We start from the raw sequence: 6473 nt of genomic DNA, 5'->3' as shown, positions 1-6473 counted from the left end.
CATGATTCTGCAGAGAATCTCCACCAATCAGAGAACTGAAACAAGTAAATCGCACAAAAAGAACTCTTTAGCCTGTCCATGAAGCACTACAAATGTTATAAATGAGTCTTCATATACTCTCAAACTACGTGTGTTTCAGCATGTTTTAGAATAAACATCAAATCTATTTTTCTGTATGCATATTAGCTCTCCTTATTAGCTCTCAATTGTTCTTTACATTTAAACAACTTAATTGTTTACATTTACATTTAATTGTTGTTTAAGTTGTCCTTGTTCTTTACATGAAGGGAGTTTAAATTTTAAACTTAACAACATTGCTACAGAAGCAATCGTGATGGGAATACAGCGTTCAGTGTCATGCTGCATTACACATGTACAGTAAACAGTCGAGGGAGTTTGGCACAGCAGCGCACTCACATTCACAGAGCACCTGGTTAAACAGGTGCTCAGACGGAAAACAGCCTTGTGCTGCTCAAACTACTTAACCTCAGTGTGAGCAGAGAAGTGTGCTGACGGCGCCGGAGGTTGAAGGGGTATATAAACATTTGGGAATAATGGACGTGGAAGCTCAGAACGAGAGCTGGAAGTAAAGGAGAGTACACAAAAGGAGGAAGGGAATTATTATATGTGTGTGATCAATCGCTCAGTTTTAGCTTGACAGACAAATCACACACAGAAACTGAATTTCTGAGACAAACTTTGTGTTATTAAGCCCTTCGGCCTCTGTACATTTAGTCAAATTGAGTCAAGCTCTTAAGGTGACCTCCAAATCTTACAAATAAATTATATTTAAAAAAATAATTTATTCGTTTGTTAGTTTGTTTTAGCTTTTTAAATAAAAATATAATTTTTATGAAAATATTATTATTTATTTTAAGTTTATCATATGATATATCATCATAATATTATTACTAAATCATATATTATTATTATTATCATTATTATTAATAGTAGTAGTATTTGTTTAGTTTGATACAATTTATTAACTTTATTTCGTTTTATTATACATTTTTATTATAATTAATTATTTAATTGACATTATTGTTATTGTATTTTTTATTTGTATTTATTATACTGTTATTGTTGTCATTTATGTTTTGTTTTTAATAATCAAAAATCACATGCAGAAACTGAATTTCTGAGACAAACTTTGTGTTATCAAGCCCTTCAGCCTCTGTACATTTAGTCAAATTGAGTCAAAATTTTAAGGTGACCTCTAAATCTTACTAATAAATTATACAAAATATATACCATTTATTGGTATGTTTGTTTGTTTATTTGAAAAATGTTATTTTTGTTATTAAGTTTATCATATGTATTATTTATTAATATATTTATTATTGTTGTTATTAGTTGTTTACTTTTAATATTATTATAATATAATTAAGTTAACTATTACTAATTATGATATAGTTGTTTTATTATTTAGTATTAATTATTATATAGTTGTTGTTATCTGTTTGTTTTTTTTATTGTATTGTTACATTAATTATTATTATTACTCATGATTTAGTTAGAAATGTGTTTATAAATAGCCATGAATTCATGGGTTCCATGATTGTGATTTGCAAAATGAAATGGAAATGAAATATGGAAGATAATTAGCTAGCGTATGCCGGTTATTGTGGGCTGTAAATCTGTTTTTCAGTGCTGCTATCGAACAGGTCCAGACGTGATTAACTTGCTTGCTGGAATAATGCATATAAACACTAGGAAATCAGTTATTTTGAATGACATTTCACACTAATAGGATTGTTTTGTCCCCTCAAACTTTTGATGAATAAATCACTGAACACAGTTCCCATCTGGGACTGTCGAGAATGACTTATTCCAAGTGATCTGAAGTCATGTTAAACCTGAAGGGTTTGGTGTATGGCAAGTCAAGCTGTTCTCAGAATAGTGAATCCATTCAAGTCTAAACCTCTGGTTCCCAGTGCAGGCAGATGAGACGAGACTAAGCCAGAGCCCTGGGACCTCTGATTCTCTCATAGAGGTTCAAAGGAGAGACAATTCTGAGATGAGACGATTCTGTCCAATCTATCCTGAAGACATCGCCCTGCTAGCCTCTTCCTATTCTTGTTTAACTTGCATGTTCTGTTTGGAGTATGAGAAACTCCATGACCCTTTAACTTCACATACATAATGACCTTTCTTAATTTTCTAAGAACTGATAATTAACTAAACTAACATGCTTCAAACACCTTTCACTGAAAGGTTGCATTGCTTTTGTATTTTTGTATTGAGTCTGAGATACCTGAGACATAAAACAAAAATAAATGCAATGAATTTTCACATACTATGATTTTCTGATTAATATACACACTGTACAGTACACTGCAAACCTTTTATGTTTATATAAAAAGACTGTAAAACTGCTATAGAGAAGTCTGTTAATTGATTAACTGAAAGTTACCATCTCATATACGGTGAAAAACTGTAAATGGTTAATAATTACATTACATGTTGTACTGTAAAATACTGTCAAATTAATGTTTTTTGCAAATAAAATTGCTGTATAATTTACAGTGGACGCATCTCAAAAAATAAAATAAATAATTTTATGAAATATACAGGCAACAATATGCATCCCATAATACCTTTGTCAAATGAAGTGACAAAGTGAAGTGTGGCCAAGTAGGGTGTCCCGTACTCGGAATTTGTGCTCTGCATTTAACCCATTCAAGTAGTGAACACACACACACAGAGAGAGAGAGAGAGCAGTGGGCAGCTCTTAGCTTAATTTGTCTCAACAGAAGAATGCTGAGATACATTTTTTCCTTAATAGTCTCCAGTCCTGAGTGTGAAAGAGTAATCGCACAAAAACACACACAAACACACACAGAGGGAGTCAGGAAAACCAATCTGCCAATCTGTAGTAAACCGCCTTTTAAGCAAATGAGTTGGACTCTCAGCAGACTCTGCAGGTTAATTACACAGAGAGACCACACACACACACACGCACGCACGCACTTTCGCTCAGGATGTGGCTTTGCTGTTGGTCAAAACTGCCCCATCATTCAGTAAGAGCCTCTTTACAAAGACTTCATTAAATGTGCTGAAATGTCCCACTCAAATTAAGATCAGACTAAAATGATGGAGTCTTGCTTTAAGATCCATCAGAAGGATGTGCAGAGCGGTAGGTGCTATACACAGAGTTTCTGATCAAATACTTATATACATCCAGTGCAATAAAAATAAATAAATCTTGTTTTCCCAAAGTGTCTGTCTCTCTCTGTGTGGTTGAAGAGGGTGCTTTTACAGTTCCAGCAGTCTATAACATGTCACATCCGTGCATTATCAGTAAAGCAGCTCTGCGGGATTATGATTTACTGTCCCGTAAAAATTAAATAAGTGGTAGAAGTTCATTTACAGTGCGTGTGTGAGCTGTGACAGCACCTTAGCCAATTCAACCCACATCATACAGCATACAAAGATGTTTGACAGCCAGAGGGAACATATAGCATATTGTAAAGGGCCACAATATCAATAAAGGGGGATGGTAAGACTGCTGAGCCATGCCTTTCACAGTCAACGGATTAACTACAGTGTCCCTCTGGCTTAAAAAAATACTCTACTTAACTGTATCAGTGTCTTTTAATACTTTAAGTATGGCTAACACTTAGACATAGTAGTCCAACTCTTGTCTGAGAGAAAGAAAGGAACATAAGGCTCCAGAATATAGAAATGGCCGGGAAACCATATGCATATACAGTGCTATTTGTTGAAACACATTTGAAGACAGTAAAACAGTGCAGTTGTTACCTTAAAGAGCTATTTCTACATGAGCAGACCCGATATACTCATGCCAAAGTTCTTTTTTGTTCTTCACTTATAGGGTTAAAAAGGCGTTCAAACTACCTTCACAGTGGTATATTGTTAGCGAACATCCCGACATTCTGTGGCATTTAGATGAATATGTTAAAATGTGCTGTGCACTTTCCACTCAGTAACAAAAATAAACGCATCTAATCATAGTGATGTGGATAGGTTCGCACCAGCTATGCAATTTGCCTCTCCAGTCAAGTGACATTATGTTTATTTAAATAGCACTTTATAACAATAGATTGCTTTAAAGCAAGCAGTTTACAGTATTAAACATGAAAAACAGTCATTTTAAACAAAATCAGGCTAATACTTTGTGCATTTTTGCACCGCCAACAACACACATTAGTCACGTTCCTGAATAAATTAATGTTTTTGAACTAATCGGTTGAATGAATGATTCAATGACTCACTTGTATATAGTCAGTAGCAGCATCCAAAATCACATACTGTCTGAGTATGTACTTCATTTGAATAAGATCTTACTTCCCAACCATTAAAATATATATGTTCTATACAGTATGAATCTGTAGTATGAATATAATTTGGAAGTACTACATGGGTCACATTGTCATTGTTACGTGACTTACAGCATCGGTTGTGTTTTTTAACCTTTTAGTATAACAGTAAAAATGTCCCCTTAATTTTTTTTTTTTTTTGCTGTCAAATCTGATTTTTTTATATTTCAATGTAAACATTTACTGGACTGAAGCAATGTCAGTTTATGTGATTATCCATACATCATTTTTAGAAAAGTCATGTTAAAATGTGAGTATCAAATATGATTTCATCTCTCAGTCATTACTGTATTGCATTATATGTTTTGCCCTCAACAATTACAAAACTAAGCATTTAAATCTCATCTTACCAAAACATATTATTGGGAGATACAGTGACGACTGATATTTATATGCATTTTATGTATGTAGTCTGTTATATTGTTAAAAAGTACTCACTAATTTACATTAGAAGCTATCAGAATTTCCTCTTACTTTTTGGCCATATAAATATCAGCAGCTGCACCAAATTATAAATTTTTGCTCAGTTTGGGCCTCAAATAGTATATCATACAATATAAACCATAAAACGTATAATGATAAACTGATGTATTATGATACTCATGCAAAAAAAATAAAACATGCAAACATTTTGTCTAAAATTTCAATAATTTATTTTTTAAATATGAAAATGAAACATTAATTCTGACTATAATTTCATATGTCAGGCTTTACAGAGTTAAATCACCCTTGAGTACTCCTGCAAATCTGCATGACTTTATTTCTTCCACAATACTTTCCCTACATGCTAGCCCTGCTATTTTATAGATGAAAGCACTCCAATATTCTCAGACCTGGAGAGAAGTGACAGAAAGAGGGTGTCTGATCAATTTAAGGGAACTCTCTATGTTTAGAGCCTTCTTATCTAATCATCTGCTTGTCAGGCTGCCTAGTCCTTTCAGACAGGCTATCATTGCACCGTCAGACTACTTCAGAATCTATCATATCATATTTCAGGGTTAAAGTGGTATTTATACCTTTATCAATACTAAGACGCATGGTAGAATGCAGACAACTGTAACTGATACCCACTGTGAGACATGCACCTGATTTAGCCAGCAGATGCTAGCAGAAGTCCAGCAAATCTGATAGTAGGTTTTATTATTGACAGTTTTAAAGAAAAGTGTGATTTTCTGGCTTTTATTCCATGTGTTATATATATATATATATATATATATATATATATATATATATATATATATATATATATATATATATTGATGTGTATACTAAAAGCTGAAAAGCTGAACTTCTGCTGGATCTGCAAAGATTGCACAAATTGGGACAGTGTATAGACCTAGATTTGTCATTATTATGAGAGTTATTAACACACACAAACTGGGTTATACTGTAATAGGAAGCTCTCACATGCCCACATATTATTTAAATTCATATTTAATATACTGGTGGTCAAAAGTTTGGAATAATTAAGATTTGTTTATGTTTTTGAAATAAGTACCTTATGCTCACCAAAGATTTATTTGATCAAATACTGTAATGTACATCTTAAAATAAGTTTTAAGATGTTTTCTGTCTGAATGTATTTTATAAATGTAATTTATTGCTGTGATGGCAAAGCTGAATTTTCACCATCATCACTCCGATCTTAAGTGTCACATGATCCTTCAGAAATCATTCTAACATGCTGATTTGGTGCTCAAAATATTTCGTATTATCAATGTTGAAAAAGTTGTACTGCCTAATATTTTTTGTGGAAACCATAATACAGTACCATTAAAAAGCTTGAGATAAGTATGATGAGAGAGAGAGAGAGAGAGAGAGAGAGAGAGAGAGAGAGAGAGAGAAATTATTTTATTCAGCAAGGACACAATAAATTGATCAAGCGGCAGTAAAGACATTTATAATATAATGAAAAATTATATTTCAAATAAATGTTAATAACTTTTAATTTGAACATTCTATTCATCAAAGAACCCTGAAAAAAAATGCTTTCCCAAAAATGTTTTCAATTGTTTTCAACATTGATGATAAAAAGAACCATTAATAATATGTGTATATTATATTATATTATATTATATTATATTATATTATATTATATTATATTATATTATATTATATTATATTATATTATAT

At 32.3% G+C, this 6473-nt stretch overlaps 1 protein-coding gene across 2 annotated transcripts in view; it reads left to right on the top strand.

Moving 5' to 3' along the window:
• Positions 1 to 6473, top strand: part of LOC107568291 (dysbindin-like) — a 42906-nt gene that overhangs the window by 4976 nt on the left and 31457 nt on the right. The window lies entirely within an intron of this gene.

This window comes from Sinocyclocheilus grahami, unplaced genomic scaffold, assembly GCF_001515645.1.
Source record: "Sinocyclocheilus grahami isolate Dianchi unplaced genomic scaffold, SAMN03320097.WGS_v1.1 scaffold1231.1, whole genome shotgun sequence".
In the NCBI taxonomy this organism is placed as follows: Eukaryota; Metazoa; Chordata; class Actinopteri; order Cypriniformes; family Cyprinidae; genus Sinocyclocheilus; species Sinocyclocheilus grahami.
This window is presented reverse-complemented; position numbering and strand designations above follow the sequence as displayed.